Genomic DNA, 22,167 nt, shown 5'->3' with positions numbered 1-22,167 from the left:
AAGTCAACAGACAGACATGGATGATTTGCTCCTAGCCATGCCCCGTGACTATGTGAGTGGCAACTAGTAAATTTGCATGCACAGATAGCAAGGTTGTTGAGAGTGAAAGGCCTTCTCAGTCTTGGAAAACACATGCTATTAGTCCCAGGTGCACTAACCCCAATCGATTATGCTCCTCTCGTCTTTTCAGACACAATTTTTTCTACACGTGAAACTGTCTTCCCTCTTAGAAGAAAAGCATGGCACAGTGGATTGAGCCTGGGAGACAGGAGGTCAGGGTTCTAATTCCAGCTCTGCCACTTGTCTGCTGTGTCTGCTTGGGCAAGTCACTTCACTTCTCTGGGCCTCAGTTACTTCATCAGTAAAATGGAGATTGAGACTGTGAGCCCCAAGCAAGACAGGGAATGTGTCCAAGCCGATTAACTTGCATCCACCCCAGCACTTAGTACAGTGTCTAGCACATAGTAAGTGCTTAACAAATACCACAGTTATTATTTTCTATGCCCCTGGAAGCTATGTTTATTTGAGCAGGAAAAAGAGTACTTCTCTAAGAGAATTCCAAAGGGATATCCAGATATTGGAAGAGGAAGGGCATCTGGAAAGGACCAAAAAATGACCATAAAAATGCATGCATGAGCATAGCCACCAACAAGAGATTAGTACAGCACATTGCCTCAGAAAATCACCTCCTAAAAGCTGCTGACTCTGTTGGTTATTGTTGTGCAAGAAGGAAGTGGATATAGCAGGAAAAAAATAGGGAGAGAAGCTCAGTAATTAAAAGGAGCCAATAATCAGAGATTGCTGACAGCTGAGTCAAGACTTAGCTGCTACATAAGGAAGGCCAAGAGAATCTATTATTTTCTTCTCTACTCCTGGTATGATTGTCTTTTCAGCTACTGCTTTTTCTAAATGTTGTTCTTAGGAAACTCCAGTCCTCACTTTGTGAAGTGCTTGGCTATAGGTTTTTTTTTTTTGCTTTATTTGTACAGGGGCCTGGATTCCTGATCTGTTGTCATTTGTTCATCAGGCAGAAGCAACTTCTGGGTGACTTACTAGCTTTGGTGAGGATACTGCTTTTCCACTTCTCTCCCTTCCTCCTTCGTCGAGGCTCCACCTCAATAGATGAGATAGAAACTACAACTACCCTCAGATATACCTTCCTAACAAAAACAAACCTTTCCAGATAACTATATCTACAGTTAAGACCCCTAAGGTACGGAAAGATGAGATCATCCAGCCTCCCTAAAGGAATGGAATTCACTCATTCAATCGTATTTATTGAGTTCTTACTGAGTGTAGAACACTGTACTAAGCGCTTGGAATGCAATGCTGTCATGCTGAAGCTGTATCCAGAGCTGTGGACCTAAGTGAGAAGACCATGATTGCTAGCACACGTATAGAATAAAGCAGTATTGAGCCAGACCTAAGTCTCTGCTTTGCCTGAAAAAAAAAATCTGCCTGGTTTTAATTTACCTGTTACTCCCTTCAAACCGCCTGAAATTATAAACTTTTCTCATCCTGAGACCCACACTCCTCCAGCAAAGACACTGCCAGTCTCCCGTGTCTGCACTAGCGGGGGCCTAGTTAACAAGAAGCTTAATGCAGTGACCTCTGACTCTAGTGAAGCATGGCTCAGTGGAAAGAGCATGGGCTTTGCAGTCAGAGGGCATGGGTTCAAATCCCAGCTCTGTCAGCTGTGTGACTTTGGGCAAGTCACTTAACTTCTCTGTGCCTCAGTTACCTCATCTGTAAAATGGGGATTAAAAGTGTGAGCCCCCTGTGGGACAACCTGATCACCTTATAACCTCCCTAGCACTTCGAACAGTGCTTTGCACTTGGTAAGCACTTAACAAATACGATTATCATTATTATTATTATTAGTGCCAGGAGTTGCCACAAGGCTACCAGCCCCAGGGAATCACTTGGTTTGAGTCCCCAGTTGCCTCCTGAGCTGTGTCTTCACAAGATAAGGGAATTGCACTAGAAATAAAAATTGGGGAGAAGTGGGCCCTATCAAGCACTAGCTAAAGCTGCTTCCTCCTTTCCCCCAGCACCACCTCAGAAATACCTTACAGCACAGAAAAGCAGCATGATGTAGTGGATAGTGCCTGGGTATCAGAAAGTTATGGGTTCTAATCCGGGGTCTACCACTTGTCTGCTGTGTAACCTTGGGCAAGTTGCGTATCTTCTCTGTACCTCAGTTACCTCATCTATAAAATGGGGATTGCAACTGTGAGCCCCATGTGGGACAAGGACTGCGTCCAACCCAATTTGCTTGTATCCACCTCAGTATTTAGTAGTGCCTGCAACATAGTAAGTGCTTAAAAAATGCCACAGTGTTACTAGTGTTCCCAGTAGCAATAGTATTGACTGCCTACTTGTAATTTACTTTTTAACAACTTTCCCCTCCCCTAAATATAAATTCTGTGAGGGCAGAGAGGGTGTCTATTCAGTGTCCCAAACTATTAGTATAATAACCTACACAGATCAAGTTTTCAATAGATACTGTTAACTGATACAGATGTGAAAACCAATTTGGATATTGATGGAGAAGTGGCTATTTTGGTACTTGGAAAAATGATTATATTTCTCTTCTTTATTGATTCTCTTTATTCCTTTAAAAATACACCTTAGATCTGTAAAGAAAACCTGCTTCTTTCTGCCCTCCATTGAAAGAATGAAATCCACCTTTGGGGGATGAGTATGCCGGTGTATCAAGTCGGCAGTGGCTGGCTTTGTGAAATACAACGTGAGTTAAACGATACTTCTCAGGTTAATGTCTGCAAATGCTTTTCCACTCTTTAAGCCATTGAGCAGAATAAAGGCTCTAGTTCAGCGAGCTTCTCACAGTGTTTTACAGGTGAAATTGGCCCTGTCCTGGGCAATGTTTCCTGAGAAAAAGAGCACCCAATCAAAATTTCTCACTTGTATCGGGTAAATGCAATGCAGGCAGTTTAGCAGAAAAATGAAAAGCTAAATAAATGTCAAATGACAATTTCCACACTTCGATCCTTCTGCTTTCCAGTGCTGGATTTGGGGTTGTTAATATTCCACTCCTCCTGTGACAGCTTCTTCTCCAAGTGTTGGATCTGCAATTTCTTTCTCTTTTTCTCCTAGTCTTTGTACCTTTTAGTCTAACAACAAAGAAGAACAAAGATACTAATTATACCCATAATCATTATTATCTGAAGAAGTTCCCAGTAATTAAATTTTAAAGAAAATTTATTTAATGAGCTTTCTACAGTCACATCCAAGCAATACACATTCAAGTAGATAGTGATTAGTATGAAACAGCACTAATTTGAATGACTTGATAAAAGCTCCTACTTCACTACTATGTTTTTAATAATTGTGTAATTACATAGAGAAGTATTCCTGTAAATATCACTTGTTTTGTATAGAATGGGGGACATGACGATGTGTTCTATCTGGAGCAAATTTCCAATATTTTGAAGTTGCATCTTCTTGTGTCAGCTAAAAAGTTAATATGTATGTTTTAATTATACAAACACACACTCACACAGAATATACACCTTTCATTTTCATGAGTTGAGAATAAGTGCTTAATTTCTGCAGAAGAAAGAGAGGGGAGAAATGCCTCTAAGGAAATGGGCGGTCGATGTCTACGATAGAACACAAAAGGGCATATTTCAGTGCACCTCTCCTGACACATCTTCAGACTCTAGAGAATTGACATAGATGATAGAGAAGTTGTTGCACTCTATCATCTCTATCAATTCATGTTGCTTTAAAAGCTATGTCAAGTACATGCTTTACATCTATTTTATTTATTTCCAGGTCAAAAATCAAATTGGAGGTAAATTTTTGGTCCAGCACATTCCTTGCTTTTGAATGGTACTGCTTCATTTTAAGTTATCAGTATACTGAATTGAAATAAATTGGGCTAAACTGAGAAGTTCTTAACAGGTGAATGAAATGGAGTTGAATAGGAAGGGGTGTGTGGGAAGGTAAATGTTAAGGGTAGTTGGGAGATGTTGTGACAGCAGGTGAGAAAGAGGAGAATATGAATGTAGGGACAGGAGAATATCGAGAGGGCCAAAATCCCTCTTGGGAAAGCACATATCAGATGGCCTCCATTACCAACAAGGGCACAAGAGGTTAGAGAAGGAAGAGATGGAGGCAACTGGAGCACCAGCAGGGAGTTTAAGTCTGTGAGAGTAAGTGGGCACTATAGGGAAGGGAATTTACCAAGGAGGGCTAATAATCATAATAATCATAATAATCATAATAATGCTATTTCTTATGTACTGTGTGCCAAGCACTGTTCTAGGTGCTGAGTAGATACAAGGTAATTAGGTTCTAAACAGTACTTTAGGGGCTCACACTCTTAATCCCCATTTTACAGATGAGGTAACTGAGGTAAAGAAAGATTAAGATCATGCAGCAGCTGATGGAGGTGCTTGAACTCCAAGGCCTGTGCTCTTTCCATTAGGCAATACTGCTTCTCTAAATCTAAGGCTTAGATATTCTGGGGCTTGCCTCCTTGCAGAAACCTGCATTAAGGAAAACTCACTTTGTACTGTTTACCCACACATGATTCATTCATTCACTCAATTGTATTTATTGAACGCTTACTGTGTGCAGAGCACTGTACTAAGCACTTGGGAAGTACAACATGATGTCACCCACATGCACATCATTATTTCAGTTAAGGATCTGGCTGTTTCTAGGAATATATACACATTGTTGGGAGACTGTTTCCTTAATAATAATAATTGTGGTATTTAAGAGCTTCCTATGTGTGATGCACTGTACTAAGAGCTGAAGTAGATACAAGATAATCGGTTTGAACACAGTCCCTTTCCCACATAGGACTCACAGTCTTAATCCCCATTTTACAGAAGAGGTAGCTGAGGCACAGAGAAGTGAAGTGACTTGCCCAAGGTCATGCAGCAGACAAGTAGCAGAGCTGGGGTTAGACCCCGGGACCTTCTGACTCCCAGTCTCATGCTTTATCCACTAGGCCATGCTCCTTCTTACCTATTCTTCCCTTATTCCCTTATTCTATAACTGCATTCTGCCCAAAACACATAGGGGAAAGCGAACATCCCAGCAAAATCCAGTGTTGTAGTATTGTTACAGAGATGTCAACATGTCGAAGACTGAGCTCCTTGTCTTCCCTCCCAAACCTTGTCCTCTCCCTGACTTTCCCATCTCTGTTGACGGCACTACCATCCTTCCCGTCTCACAAGCCCGCAACCTTGGTGTCATCCTCGACTCCGCTCTCTCATTCACCCCTCACATCCAAGCCGTCACCCAAATCTGCCGGTCTCAGCTCCGCAACATTGCCAAGATCCGCCCTTTCCTCTCCATCCAAACCGCTACCCTGTTAATTCAAGCTCTCATCCTATCCCGTCTGGACTACTGCACTAGCCTTCTCTCTGATCTCCCATCCTCGTGTCTCTCTCCACTTCAATCCATACTTCATGCTGCTGCCCGGATTATCTTTGTCCAGAAACGCTCTGGACATATTACTCCCCTCCTCAAAAACCTCCAATGGCTACCGATCAATCTGCGCATCAGGCAGAAACTCCTCACCCTGGGCTTCAAGGCTCTCCATCACCTCGCCCCCTCCTACCTCACCTCCCTTCTCTCCTTCTACTGCCCAGCCCGCACCCTCCGCTCCTCCACCACTAATCTCCTCACTGTACCTCGCTCTCGCCTGTCCCGCCATCGACCCCCGGCCCACGTCATCCCCCGGGCCTGGAATGCCCTCCCTCTGCCCATCCGCCCCGCTAGCTCTCTTCCTCCCTTCAAGGCCCTGCTGAGAGCTCACCTCCTCCAGGAGGCCTTCCCAGACTGAGCCCCTTCTTTCCTCTCCCCCTCGTCCCCCTCTCCATCCCCCCGTCTTACCTCCTTCCCTTCCCCACAGCACCTGTATATATGTATATATGGTTGTACATATTTATTACTCTATTTATTTATTTATTTTACTTGTACATTTCTATCCTACTTATTTTATTTTGTTGGTATGTTTGGTTCTGTTCTCTGTCTCCCCCTTTTAGACTGTGAGCCCACTGTTGGGTAGGGACTGTCTCTATGTGATGCCAATTTGTACTTCCCAAGTGCTTAGTACAGTGCTCTGCACATAGTAAGCGCTCAATAAATACGATTGATTGATTGATTGATTGATGACAGAGTTATGGCATGAGAAAGTATATTTGCAATGGCAGTTTGGCACTGTTTTGGGATTCCTATGAAATGAGCCCCCTTTTTCCTCTTCTCCCCCTCCCCTCAGCACTTGTATATATTTGTACAGATTTATTACTCTATTTTACTTGTACATATTTACTATTCTATTTATTTTGTTAATGATGTGCACATAGCTTTAATTCTATTTGTTCTGATGATTTTGACACCTGTCTGCATGTTTTGTTATGTGTCACCCCCTTCTAGACTGGTAGCCCACTGTTGGGTAGGGGCTGTCTCTCTACGTTGCCAACTTGTACTTCCCAAGTGCTTAGTAAAGTGCTCTGCACACACTAAGTGCTCAATAAATACGATTGAATGAATGAATGAATGAATTGCTCAGCTACATGATGGAAAGAGAGAGAAAGGGGTTTGTGTGGCTGATCCAGGGCTGGCATTAGCAGATTGAGAGCTACAGAGGGACTTGTGTTCTTTGGATAGGGTCGTATTGAAAGGTCAGACCTCTACATCTGAGAAATGTAAAAGCTCTAGAGAGGCCAGAAGAGGAACCACAGTTTGGGATATGGGGAAGGGATGCAGAGATTTCAGTGAAGAGTGGAATTTAAATTTAGAGACAAAAGGGAGGTGGAGTATAGTTGGAAAGTGACGGTCAGAAAGCAGTAATTCAGGGTTAGTGGTGTGAACAGGATGAAGTTTGAGATATAAGAGGTGGTGCAGGGTCTGGTAATTATGTGTACCAGGTTGTGTTTATGCTGCTATCTCCTTCTACAGCCCAGCCCGCACCCTCCGCTCCTCTGCTGCTACCATCCTCACTGTACCTCATTCTCACCTGTCCCACTGTCGACCCCCGGCCCACGTCCTTCCCCTGGCCTGGAATGCCCTCCCTCCACATATCCACCAAGCTAGCTCTCTTCCTCCCTTCAAAGCCCTACTGAAAGCTCACCTCCTCCAGAAGGCCTTCCCAGACTGAGCGCCCTTTTTCCTCTCCTCATCCCCATCCCCCCTCCACCTCCTTCCCCTCCCCACAGCACCTGCATATATTTGTACAGATTCATTACTCTATTTTACTTGTACATATTTATTATTTATTTTGTTAATGATGTGCATATAGCTTTAATTCTATTTGTTCTGAGGATTTTGACACCTGTCTACATGTTTTGTTCTGTTGTCTGTCTCCCCCTTCTAATAATAATAATGATGGCATTTATTAAATGCTTACTATGTGCAAAGCACCGTTTTAAGCGCTGGGGAGGTTACAAGGTGATTAGGTTGTCCCACAGGGGGCTCCCAGTTTTCATCCCCATTTTACAGATGAGGTAACTGAGGCCCAGAGAAGTGAAGCAACTTTCCCAAAGTCACACAGCTGACAAGTGGTGGAGCCGGGATTTGAACCCATGACCTCTGACTCCAAAGCCCGGGCTCCTTCCACTGAGCCACGCTGCTTCTTCGACTTGTTGCCGATTTGTACTTCCCAAGCGCTTAGTACAGTGTTCTGCACACAGTAAGCGCTCAATAAATATGATTGAATGAATGAATGAATGATATGGGATGAGAGTGGAGTTGATGGTGGCCTACAGCCAAATTAGATTATCGCAAAGTTACATATCACTCATGGAAGGCCAGTGCTGAATAATCCAGCAGTTGCAATGATCTATGCTAGCAAATTTTGGTGCTGGATAAGTGAAGCCCGTTGTTGGGTAGGGACTGTCTCTATATGTTGCCGACTTGTACTTCCCAAGTGCTTAGTACAATGCTCTGCACACAGTAAGTGCTAAATAAATATGATTGAATGAATGAAGATTCTTGGACACTAGAGCTTTAGTCATTTTCATGAGTCTTTTATTAAAAGAACCAAAAACACTTCCAGGAAATTTTCTTTTATATTTTTTTCACTCAGTCTGGGGCTTGGCAAGAGAATGATACTCACCAGAACTTTGTAAAGCATTAGAGATCCGCCGTTCCATCCAAAGGTCATGCCCTGCTGCTCTTAATCATCATTCATTCATTCATTCAATCATTTATTGAACACTTACTATGTGCAGAGCAGTGTACTAGGAATTTGGAAAGTACAATACAGCAATAAAGAAAGACAATCCCAGCCCACAACGGGCTCAAAGTATCCAAGTCCACTGTTAAGAAAAATTTGTTCAGATAGGAAATTTTAGGTGATTTTGACCCTGCTAAAATGTGTCTGTATACACGTGTGTATACACATATGAGAAGTAGCATGGCTCAGTGGAAAGAGCCCGGGCTTGGGAGTTGGAAGTCATGGGTTCGAATCCTGTCTCCACCACTTGTCATCTGTGTGCCCTTGGGCAAGTCACTTAACTTCTCTGAGCCTCAGTTCCCTCATCTGTAAAATTTATTTATTTATTTGTTTTACTTGTACATATTTATTCTATTTACTTTATTCTGTTAATATGTTTTGTTTTGTTCCCTGTCTCCCCCTTCTAGACTGTGAACTCACTGTTGGGTAGGGACCGTCTCTATATGTTGCCAACTTGTACTTCCCAAGTGCTTAGTCCAGTGCTCTGCACACAGTAAGCGCTCAATAAATACGATTGAATGAATGGATGAATAAAATGGGGATTAACACCGTGAGCCCCATGTGGGACAACCTGATCACCTTGTATCCCCCCCAGCACTTAGAACAGTGCTTCACACATAGTAAGCGCTTAACAAATGCCATTATTATTATTATTATTATTATTATTATGTGTCTCTAGATGTGTGTTTCTATACGTACATGCATGCACACTCATATACTTACGTTTCGAAAGACTTATGAAAGCAGAGCCTTCATTTCTGTGGTGGGTAGGTTACTCCTTTCTTGGATATACAAGCCCATTCACTGGCTATCTTTTGGATGGTTCCTTATGCTAGACACGAATTACAGAGCAAATCCACATCTACTCTAACTCTTCTTTAGCTTCAATTATCAGTGGTAAGCTTTTGTCTATGAATGCTGGAGAGACTGAAGACCTAGGAAGGTATTTTTTCCTGGGCATCTATAATAATAATAATGGTACTTGTTAAATGCTTACTATATGCCAAGCACTGTTTTAAGCACTGGGATAGATACTAGTTAATCAGGCTGGATCAGTCCCTGTTCCACATGGGGTTCGCAGTCTAAAAGGGAGTAAGATCGGATCCCTATTTCACAGAGAGTTAACTGCGGCACAGAGAAGTTAAGAGATTTGCCTAAGGTCACACACCACACAAGTGGCACAACTGGGATTAGAACCCAGGTCCTCTGATTTTCAGGCCCATGATCTTTCCACTAGGCCATGCTACTAATCATCTATCACTAAGCTCTCTCTGGTGTTCCTGCAATGCCTGGGTCTTATTTGAAATCTGCCTTTTGGTATCATCATCTTCTGGTAGCATCTGGTTGAGAAGAACCACCCCTGTCTGTCTCACTTACAAGCCCATTCTGCCTGATCCCTTTAGCCTCCTGAAGGTTTGCAGCTGTACCACACAGCTGTGTCTTTAAATGTTTTTTCTACCCTCTTGGATTTTGATGTCCCCACTTTGGCTCACCCTAGTTTCTAAAACCCAACAGAGTGAAAGAAAAAAACTAAACTTAATCATCAATTATACCTTTAAAAATACCCTTTTGGTTTATTAAGGAAAGCTTGAAATGCCCATTTTAAAACTCCGAGTGTTAATTCCTGCTTCTTGAGCCAAGTACAGTGTACCTTGCTGCCTCAAATTCTCTTTACAATTTCTGTTGAATAAGATATTCATTGCATTCTCCCCAAATTACCGTGCTTATTCTTGGTGAATTTTGTGAAATGGTTGCCACATTCCACAAGCGGTACTTCAGCAAATGGGCTGTGTTTTGCTTTAAAGTCTTTTGTGATTCTTTAAGACCCAAGGAAAACTAACAAGTGGCTTTATTGGAGGTGCAATGAAGCTAAGCAAGTGTTTTCTCCCTAGCAAAATGCAGCAGAAGTAGATGGGAAATATTGAAAAGGTTTGCAGTTAGTAGGATTCAAAATGATTGTCTTTAGGTTTTTCCTGCTCAAATGAAGCAGAGACAAAAGACCCTTAAAGTAAAACATTTGATAAGGAATCATTGTACGTGTCTAGGCACTGCTGAATGTATTTTCTGGGCTCACATTGGATGGGCTAGATACACAGGAGAAAAATGAAAAGCTTAAGAAAATAGATTTTGATTAGTAAGGAAATGGTCCTGATTGTGGATTTCCAGAGTTTATCTCATTCTCTTAGCTCCTCTTTCAAATCACTTTTCTCTCATGTTCTCTTTGCTCCCTGGACTGCCAGTGCATCTTAATTTGTTTGTTCCGTTTTCCTACATTACATTCACTACCTATAACTGTGCTTCTTGATTTCTTTTATTATCATACATTTTGTTACTCTGGCAATTAATTAGCATAGGGATTGAACAAGCACCCAAGATTTCCCTCAAAACATCTGTCTCCGAAGTAACCAAGATGCAGTTTTGGTTTGATCACCGGAAGCTGGCCAGCAATGGTTAGGATGAATAGAAGTCAAAGTATTTCCAGGTGCTTTTCTGACTAGCCAGTTTCATATTGTATTTACATTTCTGACATCTTATTTCTCTTAGTCATCTCAAATCCCCCATCTTGGGTAAATTGCAGCATTAAAGCCTATAATTTGTAATCATTTGGCAGAATTTTTTTTTTTTTTTACTATTTATGGATAGTAGTGGATTCATATTGCAGGTTTTATTCTCTACCCAGAGAACTACATTATATCTGTTTCGGTGCTTGAATGCACTGACTTGGTGTCTCTTGCCAGACACTTGGCATTACATTAGTTAATAAATAGACCGTTTCATTGAAGGGACGCATTAGCATCTGACACCGGCTGGCAGACGGAGCCTTTTTGATTGATTAAAATATACATTTAAATATATTCCCTTAATTTATATCACTTGCAAAGTGAGGCAGTTATCTTTATAACTCAGAACATTAGCGTAAATTATTTACTATCTTCATTCTAATTTGCACCATATTATAATATCTATCTTGATCTCAGAACTAAATAAATCATCTGTCCCAAATTCTAACCAGATTGAATCATGATCTTTTTTCCATTATTTTCCAAGGCCTTCTTTATCCCTCTAAAAGAGGGGAAAATAAGAGTCATTATGGGAGTGGAGGGTAACAAGAGAACTTTCAAGAGGTTCAATAGCCAAGGTCAAAGAAACACTAAACAAGACATTTAGGTTCTTGCAGAACTTTTAAATCTTATTGCCCTGGATGTCAGATCTTATAGGCTTCCATAGGAAATTCCTCTCCCGCCTTCTCCCCCGACCCCTATTACCACACACACAACTTCCTGGGCATTTCTTCTCTTTCTTTGAGAGAAACTACTGGGATTCTTTTAAAAGTCTTTTCTCCCACACCACTCAAATATAATATAAATGTGAACCATGTTCATAATGGATTCTTTTCTGAATGAGTGGGATTTCATTCTACTGGGATAGTTCTAACTTTCGATGAAATCTTTATCGGCCAAATAAAATGGTTCGGTTTTTTAATTAATGATACCAATACTAAAATTAGGTTATGCCTAGAAGAGTCAGAAATGGGGAACAGCTCAATAAATGTCAACTCATGAGCCTTAACCACCTGCCCCCCCCGCAGTCCTGGATTCTAGAAGTAATGAACGATGACTGATTTATCTGAGACCTATATAAATATAGGTCTCATTCATATCATTCCAAGATATGAATGACACAGTGATCAATCAACACAATATATTGACTACTTACTATGTTCAGAGTGTGGTTCTAAGAACTTGTACAATAGAGTAAAGATATGGTCTGGGGCTTACAAAATAAGTGCCAACATTTCACGTATGTGTAAGGGGAGACTGTATGTCCCTTGAGGGCAGGGACTACAGCTTCAGCTTTTACTGTATGCTCCAAGAAACTATTGCAGTGCCTTACTCATAGTAGGTGTTCAATATGTGGGTGTTCAATAATATGATGGTGATAATGATCTGGTTTGGAAAATGACTTGTCTATTTTTGTGTATTGTGTCAACAAGCTTAACTCTAAACCAGTGAAAACAATTGAATTAATTCAGAGGTGATATGAAAACAAAACTGATTTGTAAACAAATTGGATTATATCTTACGTTATGAATCCTTACATGTAAATCCCAGAGTCTGCATATAGCGAGCCACACACACAAATACACATGCACACACACACACACACACACAAAATCAGGGAAAGACAGTCCACACACTACATGTGCATATCTCTCCCTCACTCCGCATCAACATACAATGAAAGTTTCATGCCAAGAGTGGCCCTTCTCAAGAACTCATCTTTAGTCCATCTAACTCTGCCTACTTACCCACTCCATCAAACATTGTTATAATGAGGCATTTACCAGAGAGGAGCCTGCTAGGAAGTGGGTTCTGTCGAGTGGTACATTCAAGATTGCTTGTCCCATTCACTCTATGTCCAAAGAAGCATCATCATCATCATCAATCGTATTTATTGAGCGTTTACTGTGTGCAGAGCACTGTACTAAGCGCTTGGGAAGTACAAATTGGCAACATATAGAGACAGTCCCTGCCCAACAGTGGGCTCACAGTCTAAAAGGGGGAGACAGAGAACAAAACCAAACATACTAACAAAATAAAATAAATAGAATAGATATGTAAAAGTAAAATAAATAAATAAATAGAGTAATAAATATGTACAAACATATATACATATATACAGGTGCTGTGGGGAAGGGAAGGAGGTAAGATGGGGGGGATGGAGAGGGGAATATCTGTTGGAATATTGGGAAGGCTGTGGCTATTCATTGTCATAATTTTGAATGCTTACTGTATGTGGAGCATTGCAGTAAGTGCTTGGCACAGTATTCATTCCCTGCCCCAAATGAACAAACCAAGGACTGTTGCCTGGATCAGTGAGGAGCTTGAGCCTCCTTCCTGCAGTGATATGCTGCTTATTTTTATGTTGTTAATTGGAAAAGAGCTTTGAGCGAGTTTTAGGATAAATAACCCTTTTTTTTCCATCTGAGGACTGGGTCTTCTCCATTCCAAGTGGAGAATTGGAATGACTCATTTCTCCAAATCACAGTAAGCAAAATCTCCTTGAAATAGTCTGGAAAATGGAAAGCTTCACACAATTTTCAAATCCCAATTTGGCCATTAGTTTTAACCTCCTTATCCCATCTAAAGAAAGAAAGTTGGCTAATCCCAAAAGATGCATAGGTAAAGCCTGAAATATTCATAATCATCTCAAATACAGTGATAGATACATGGAGTTTCCACGGGAGTAAGTGCAATGAAGCCTATTTTAACTGTAACATTAAGAAACCAGTGAAGGACAGATACTTGGCAGAAACCAAATTTGAATGCATTTTACAAAGGAAATTAAAATGATAGTTTAAAATCATGAGGAATCTACAGTAAAACAATGGTATTTCAGCGTGGCTCAGTGGAAAGAGCCCAGGCTTTGAAGTCAGAGGTCATGGGTTCAAATCCCAGCTCTGCCAATTGCCATCTGTGTGACTTTAGGCAAGTCACTTAATTTCTCTGTGCCTCAGTTACCTCATCTGTAAAATGAGGATTAAGACTGTGAGCCCCCCGTGGGACAACCTGATCACCTTGTAACCTCCCCAGAGCTTAGAACTGTGCTTTGCACATAGTAAGCATTTAATAAATGCTATCATCATTATTATTATCATTATTATTTTTGAGTGTGGCCTAGTGGAAGGAACATAGGCCTAGAAGTCAGAACACCTGGGTTCTAATTGCAGCTCTGCTAATTTCCTGCTGGTGACCTTGAACAATTCTCTCGTTCTGTTTCCTCATATGCAAAGTGGGAATTCAATACCTGTACTCCCTTTTACTTAGACTGTGAGCCCCATGTAGTACAGGCACTGAATCTGACCAGATTAATTTGTATCTACCCCAACGCTTAGTAGCAAGCAACACATAATAAAAATTTAACAAGTGCCATCATCATTATTGAGTCCTTACTGTGTGCAGAGCACTGAACTAAGCACGTGGGAGAGTACAGTACAGTAGAGTTGGTAGACATGATCCCAACCCACAGGAAGTTTACAGTCTAGAGGGGTCCTGGCCAGCTTTGAAGATTTTGCTGTTTTCACCTTGATTCCTAACTTCTGACTGTGGACTGTAAGCTCCTCCTTGTAGACTGTGAGCTTCTTTTAGGCAGGTATCATGTTTTCTAACTCTGTTGTACTATACTTAGTTCACTGCTAAGTGAACTAAGTACTCAAAAAATACATTGATTCAGAAATGAACATTTTCTTCTACACGCCAGTGTGCATATTTGCCTAATTTCAGTTAGCGTGTCCTTTATATGCTTTTGGAGCTGACCTGAGGTTTCCTGAATTTCTCAAAAATCATTTTCCTAGTTTAATGTAACACTTCAGCTGCACCTAGAGTCTCATTTGGATTTTAGTCCTAGAAATATTGAGACATCTTTCTTTTTTATGTCATGCCTTCTTTTCCTGAAGCATTTCTCGGAGCAGACGCACAGTTACCATTGTAACACATTTGTCTTCCTTGGGAGTTGAGCACGGTAATAGTGCTGAAAATGTTGACTATGTACCTGCTCTTGAAACTGCACTGAATACAAAAGAGAACAAACACTATTAAAGAAGAAGTGACTCACTCTATTTCTTTAAATTCAAATGTGACTCTGGAGTGCAACCAAAATAACATATTGGTGCATCTAAACACCCGCTACACATCACTGATTAGCTTGCTTTTCACCCAAAGCTAAGGGGAAAATTATTGATGAATTAAACAAATGACTCATTGAAAATGACTGTTCCTGTAACATTTCAGTGAATGCATAAGAGATACTCTATTAAATGGTATTTTGTAGTATTTCAATCGAGCTGTGGCATATTAACAGCATGCTATTTACCAGGTTTTCTCAGGATGCCAAAATCACTGATACATATTTATTCTACAGATGAAGAAACTGAGGCAGAAAGAAAGTAATTTGATCTGGGAAATCCTGTCTCCAGAGCCAAGACAAAGCCAAGTGTTGGGTGAGTGTGAAGCAAGCAGCACGAGTTGGGAAGAATGCTAACTTCATTGTTTTGCTAAACATGTACAATATGGAGTAAGGCAGGCATGCTACTTGAGGCATTTTAGATAGTTATTTTTAAGATTACCTTAAGATCATGCTTAGTCTCATATGCCATTTATAATATTTTACATAGTTGGATAGTAAGAGAGGAAGATGTTTGAACATTATAAGCAAACACACCTTTAAGTCTCTTGGTAGACAGAGGTGTAAAAGATCCATTTCTTTCCGAAGTTAAGGGGCTTAGAATGAGAAGAGAATTTTTGTATTTATAAGATAATTCCCAGGAAGTCCCCAAAGTAGTATTTTTTATGATTTGAAAAATGATGTGTGGTAGTCAAAGAACGATTTATAGGAAGACACCATTCCCATCTCCATTTTTTTTGTGTGTGGTATTTGTTAAGCTGTCACTATGTGCCAGGCAATTAGGTTAGACACAGTCCATGTCCCACATGGGACTTTTAGTCTTAATCCCCATTTTACAAATGAGGTAACTGAGGCACAGAGTAGTTAAGTGAGTTGCCCAAGGTCACACAGCAGACAAATGAAGGAGCCAGGATTAGAACCCAGGTCCTTCTAACTTCTAGACCTATCCTTTATCCACTAGGCAACGCTGATTCTTGATTTAAACATTCTCAGTAAGAGTGTGAGTATCTTGCTACACATCTCTGCGAACAGTCAACCAGAGAGTGAGTGATTGCTCTTTGGGGGCCCACATGACTGGCGTGGAATCGCTAATGCCTGAATTTGAATTCCATTAAATCACTAGGGAGGTAGTCCCATCCTGCCCTTCCTAGTCCAGCCTTTCCCATGTCCTGCAATAACACTGGGCCCATCTCCCGTGTTCACCTATCTGAGTCTCTACTTGTTTAGGCTCTCCTCTACTCCAGATCTACTTTTACACTACTTTTTTATGTAGTTTCAACACAGTGGATGTCGTTGCTGCTGTCCCTGACCCTTCCATGCCAGAAGGTCCTTCCCCACCTTCCCTAGGCCACAAAGCCAGGAGGCTAAGATTGAGCCAGGAGATTAACAGGAAGCAGTGACAGGGGTGTAGGGAGATTGCAAGAGGAAAGGAGTTGGGTTGCGGGGAGGGAGCTCAGTGAAGAAGTTTGGAAACTCTTCCCTGCCTGTACAACCTTCCACTTCCACCCTGGAGATTGGGAGGGCAAGGGGAAAAGAATGGGATAAACTTGGGACACTGGAAATTGTGAAACACCAGTGTGGGGCATGGTACCCATGAAATTAGGGTGGGAACAGAGTTAGTTTTACAGAACTCAGCTGGAAAAAGGGTAAAGATTCCACATGCTCTTAAGGTTGTAGAAGCCAATCCCCCTGATGGCCTCAAAGACAAAAGTTTTTTTAAAAAAGCCTATTTTTTGAAATGCTGAGTTTAGCATTGGAGATTTAGTTCATAATGCTGACAAAGATTTTATTTGCTTTTTTCATAATCAGGGACTTCCAATTCCTGTAAGTTATACCTTAGAAATTGTCCAGGTAATATATATGCCTTTCTCTTGAGAGTAGATTTTATAAACAAAGGACAACGATTAAACAAACATCAATATACTCTCTTGTTCAACTTATTTGATTGCGGAATATCTACAGAACCAATTACAATAGAAGGCACTGCATTACGGAATGCAAAACCTATAACTGATTTTTATGAAAAGAAAATTGAGCCACATGCTATGGTATTTTTTTTCATTAAGTCATAACAAAATATCTCTGGCCTAATCTCCCCTGTGAGACTGGTTTGGATGATTTGTGTAGAAATTCTCAGTTGACAAGCAGCTGTGAAGGGAAGCTTTCCTGGTTTGATAGGCAGACAAGCACACCATCAACCCAATAACTCAGAAACAAAAAGCAAATCAATAGACATAATATTGCAAAACACTGCAGTAGGATAAACACAGTTCTCACATCTATTTGCTTCCCCCCCCCCCCTTCATCTGTCAGCACAATTGAGAAGTCATGCTTGCTAATTGTCTTAAATTGGCAGACTCTATCGACTTTCACTGTAGCTCAGACTCTTGGATGTCACAGTCTTTGCCATTCGTGGTCGCCAGTTAAGCAGTTTCAATTCGGCATCCATTTTGAATGCCCTCATTCATTTGCATCGCTTCTCCACTCTGTTCACTCTGTGCTCTCCATTATGCTGTTCTATTCGTCATTAGCACTGCCTGGAGAAGCTGTGCCATGTTCTTGTATCCAATATATTTGATTGGGGGTGTTGGGGGGGGGGGCTAAGAATCCTATGAAGTCAATGAAAATGTGCTTATATTGCCAGCTAGCATTTACAACATGCCAGACTTCTTGCATATAAATTAGATTACCCAGCAAAGGAAGGATAAAAACCAGCATTTCAAATTAAGAGTTTCTTTGTGAAAAATAGGAGCTACATAATCATCTTTCAAGAATCATCCTACTCCTAATTATACCCCCACTCCATGGAAGAATCACAGCTATCTCCTTTATCCACCTCTCTTTCACCAGACACCCAAAAGGAAATGCTGAGCGTTCTTCAAAGCATCAATGTATCAGACATTCCAAAAGCTGGTTTCATTATTGTACACACCCACGGTGAACTAGCAAGACAATCTAAGGATAGAAATGCCACCCATCACGATCCTACAAAATTGCCTCTTATTGCATTGCATCATTCCATCTTCCCTGGAGGAACTGTCAAGTAAGGACACACAAATGTCTCTTTTGAGGTGACTCAAGCCTCAGTTTTTACAGGAGCGGGGAGTGGGAGAAATCAGGCGTCTGCCAATGTCCTGCAGTCTGAAATCTGTGTTGGGAAGGGAGTCACCGCCTGCTCAGATCTGAAGACTTTTTATCATGTCCACGGTTTCCATGCCTCCTCCCTCTACAAGCTGCGGTCCATTAGAGCTATGGGCCTGGAAGCGGATGCTTTCCCAAATCTGATCCAGGCTTCGGTTCTGCCCATTTCTGCCAGCAAACACAGCTTTTTGTTACAAAAGAACAAAATCCGAGCTACTGCTGAAAACGTCCCATCTTCTCTTCAGCTGCAAGCTCCAATGTCTTCTCAGAGAAGTTTTTTATTCTTAGTAAGCTTCAGTCCTCAGTTTTTCCTTGTGGTGATAAAAATATTAAGGGGGGGAAAATAAGTTTTTTCTGAGGGTAGAAAAAGGGTCTTGTGAGAATTGCTTAGGTTTAGGTTTTGTTCCCATGGACTAAATTCCTTCCGTAGTACATCAGAGAAATTCCTATAGAAATAAATTGGAGCTAACAAGGACAGATTTACATCATATACACTTCAGAAACACTTTTTAGCAAAATAAGAAGGAAAGCTGAATAACTCTAATTCTGTGTATCTATTTTGATGCAATTGATGCCTGTCTACTTGTTTTGTTTTGTTGTCTGTCTCCCCCTTCTAGACTGTGAGCCCATTTTTGGGTAGGGATTGTTTCTATCTTTTACTGAAATGTAATTTCCAAGTGCTTAGTACAGTACTCTGCCCACAGTAAGTGCCCAATAAATACGATTGAATGAATGAATCTAAACCCATTTTTTTCTAGGAATTACCTCTACAGTAATTCTCTGTGATATGCAACTGAAATCATAATGATAGTGAGAGGGGAAAAGAACAGTAAACAAAATGAAAGATAAACCCAAACTTACGTTTAGTTCAATAATATACTAATATACTATTCAGAGCTTAGGGCAGTGCCCAACACTTAGTACAGTGCTTGACCCATGGTAAGCACTTAATACTATAATTTATTATTAAAAATGGTCCTGATTGTTAGTAAAATTTAGTAAATTTTTAGTAAATTTAGTAAACTAAATTTGGGTTCTCGTCGGAAACTGATATTTTTGGAAGTCCCTCCAGACATTAGTCTGCTTCCAGTGGTAGATGGAAGTCTAGTTTCCAGGATATGGCACTGGGAATTCATCACTTCCCTCAGACTTTAGTATCTACTTTTGGATCAGAACCTGTTAATTTGAAATCAGTATGTTTGAACTATTTCCTTCAGTTTATACAAGGGCTTTCAGTATGCAAAATTGGCATGCACTTCTCTCAAATACTAACAATTGTCAGGCCTCCTTCTTATACCGGAAACACTATCCATTTTATCCCTTGGGATTACATTCCAAAGTCTCCTTCTTAAAAGGATCTTAACACAGCCCAGTACCAACAAAGTAGAAAGAGAATTGGTATCAGTAAATATCGCCTGACATTTAGTGTTTGGGAGGTCTCAAAATATAATCAAGAAAATGAATGGGAAAAGGTTTCTATTTTAAAAACTCCCTCTCCCTTAATGCATAAACAGAGAAGCAGCCTGGCCTAGGGGATAGAGTATGGGCCCGAGAGTCAGAAGGTCATGGGATCTAATCCTGGCTCTGCCATTTGTCTGCTGTATGACCTTGGACAAGTCACTTAGCTTCTCTGTGCCTCAGTTACCTCATCTGTAAAATGGGGATTAAGACTGTGAGCCTTATGTGGGACAGGGACTGTGTCCAACCTGATTTGCTTGTAATCTACCCCAGCACTTAGAAGAGTGCCTGGCACATAGTAAATGTTTAACAAATGCCACAATTATTATTATTATTATTAAAAAGGAGTCTGGATTTAATAATTCTGAGCGTAAACCAGGACAGGATCACTGCCAGAGTCCAATAGTCAGTTTTATCAGATTAAATTTGAGACATATTTAAACTTGTGTCCTTCTAATACGACAAAGGAAAAATGATGGAATGATAGATCTTTAGACAGGTAACATTCTTAAGATATCATTCTTAAATTCTTAGATTTAATGGTATTTTAAACTGTCTATAGTTCCCTGGAAGGGAAAAATTAACAAGCATAGTACAGATGCTGATAATGGGAGGATAACTGGTAAAATTAAACCTTTGCAACCTGCTGAGCTAACCCAAACTTGCTAGTAGAACATTAATGAGAAAGAGATCTTAATTAAATTCTTCGTAATTAACTCTACCAAAAGTAAGGATTGTAAAACTAGTGAAAATAAAATATCTGTAGAACTTTCCCCAGAAACAGGTTTCTTCTCCACCCATCTTTCTGTCTACTTTCCTGTCAATCTGCCTATCTAGATGACTGTTTCCTTTCTCTCAAACGTTCTCTTGAAATTTAGCTCGTGAAGACAAATCATTTTCCCTTCTTCTTGTAATCAGCTGTTACCCTCCTTTTTCAAAAACTAGTAAAAATGATTGTCTCAATGCAGACAAGGCATTCATTTTCTGTCTCTGTTGTTACTGACCTCCAACCAATGAGCCCTGCAAAAAAAAGGTATAGGTGTCTACAAGAACATCATGAAATTTAGGAAGAGAAAATGCAAAATCATAACCAATATCATTGTATCTCTGGAAATCTTTATTCATGTTTCTTTCTTAACTTGCTTCTCATGAGAAGCAGCATGGCTCAGTGGAAAGAGCCCGGGCTTTGGAGTCAGAGGTCATGGGTTCAAATCCCGGCTCCACCACTTGTCAACTGTGTGACTTTGGGCAAGTCACTTCACTTCTCTGGGCCTCAGTTCCCTCATCTGTAAAATGGGGATGAAGACTGTGAGCCCCACCTGGGACAACCTGATTACCTTGTATCTATCCCAGCGCTTAGAACAGTAGTTGGCACATAGTAAGCGCATAACAAATACCAACATTATTATTATTATTATTATTATGCCTCTTCTGAGATGCATTGCAAGTGGCTCAAAATCTGGGGAGAGGGGATTCATTGAATTGTATGGGTTGATTCTCTTCTTTGGATCCAACCTGAATACAGTCAGTGGAATTTATCAACCCTGGTATAGTGTACTCTCCCAAATGCTTAGTAGAGTGCTCTGTGCACAGTAAGTGCTCAATAAATGTGATTGATTATTGAGTGCTTACTGTGCATAGAGCACTTTACTAAGATTTAGGAATTTTATAATACAATACAGTTGGTGGACACGTTTCCCTGCCCACAAAGAGTCTGAGGGAGACAGATATTAATATGAATCAATTAAATTATGGATATGTACGGAGCTGGAAGGAGTGTGGCTTAGTGGATAGGGCACAGGCCTGGGAATCAGAAAGATCTGGGTACTAATCCCAGCTCTGCCACCTGTCTGCTGTGTGACCTTGGGAAAGTCACTTAATTTACTTCATTTGTAAAATAGGGATAAAGACTAAGAATCCCATCTGGGACATTTACTGTGTCCAACATGATTAGCTTGTATCAATGCTTAGAACGGTGTCTGGAACATCATATAAATGCTTAACAAATACCATAAAAAAGAGACTCCATAACTGAGTGGATGCCTTCTTGTTGAGGTGTTTTGGTTGTCATGCCATAAAACTTTTGCCAGACTCCCTGTCCATCCTGGCCTAGTGGATAGAGCATGGGTCTGGGTGTCAAAAGGACCTGGGTTCTAATCCCAACTCTGCCACGTGTCTTCTGTGTGACCTTGGGCAGGTCATTTAACTTCTTTGTGCCTCAGTTGCCTCATCTGTAAAATGGGGTTTAAGACTGTGAGCCCCACGTGGGAAAGGTACGGTGTCCAACCTGATTATCTTGTATCTACTCCAGTGCTTACAACAGTGGTTGGCAAATAGTAAGGGCTTAACAAATACCATTATTATTAACATTGTTATCATTAACAATAATAATAATAAATACCATTTAAAAATACAAATGTTATAAGTACAATCAATTTGTTTCTATGTAATTGAACCAGTCTTATTGAATTCGCTGCAGTCAGCCGTGTTTGAGAATGCAACAAAGAACCTGGAACTTTTTTTAGAAATGTACTGCTGGCCGTCTGGGAAATTCTTCTAGCTCTAAAGGAGATGAACAAATAATTTAGGAAAAGTCTTAGAGGAGCTGCTGGGTGCTGCCACAGCTGTAATCTGAAAGTGCTCACACAAGAGTATGTGCAGTAGTT

The sequence above is a fragment of the Tachyglossus aculeatus genome, chromosome 3, assembly GCF_015852505.1.
Source record: "Tachyglossus aculeatus isolate mTacAcu1 chromosome 3, mTacAcu1.pri, whole genome shotgun sequence".
NCBI classification, from domain to species: Eukaryota; Metazoa; Chordata; class Mammalia; order Monotremata; family Tachyglossidae; genus Tachyglossus; species Tachyglossus aculeatus.
Note: the sequence above shows the minus strand (reverse complement) of the source record.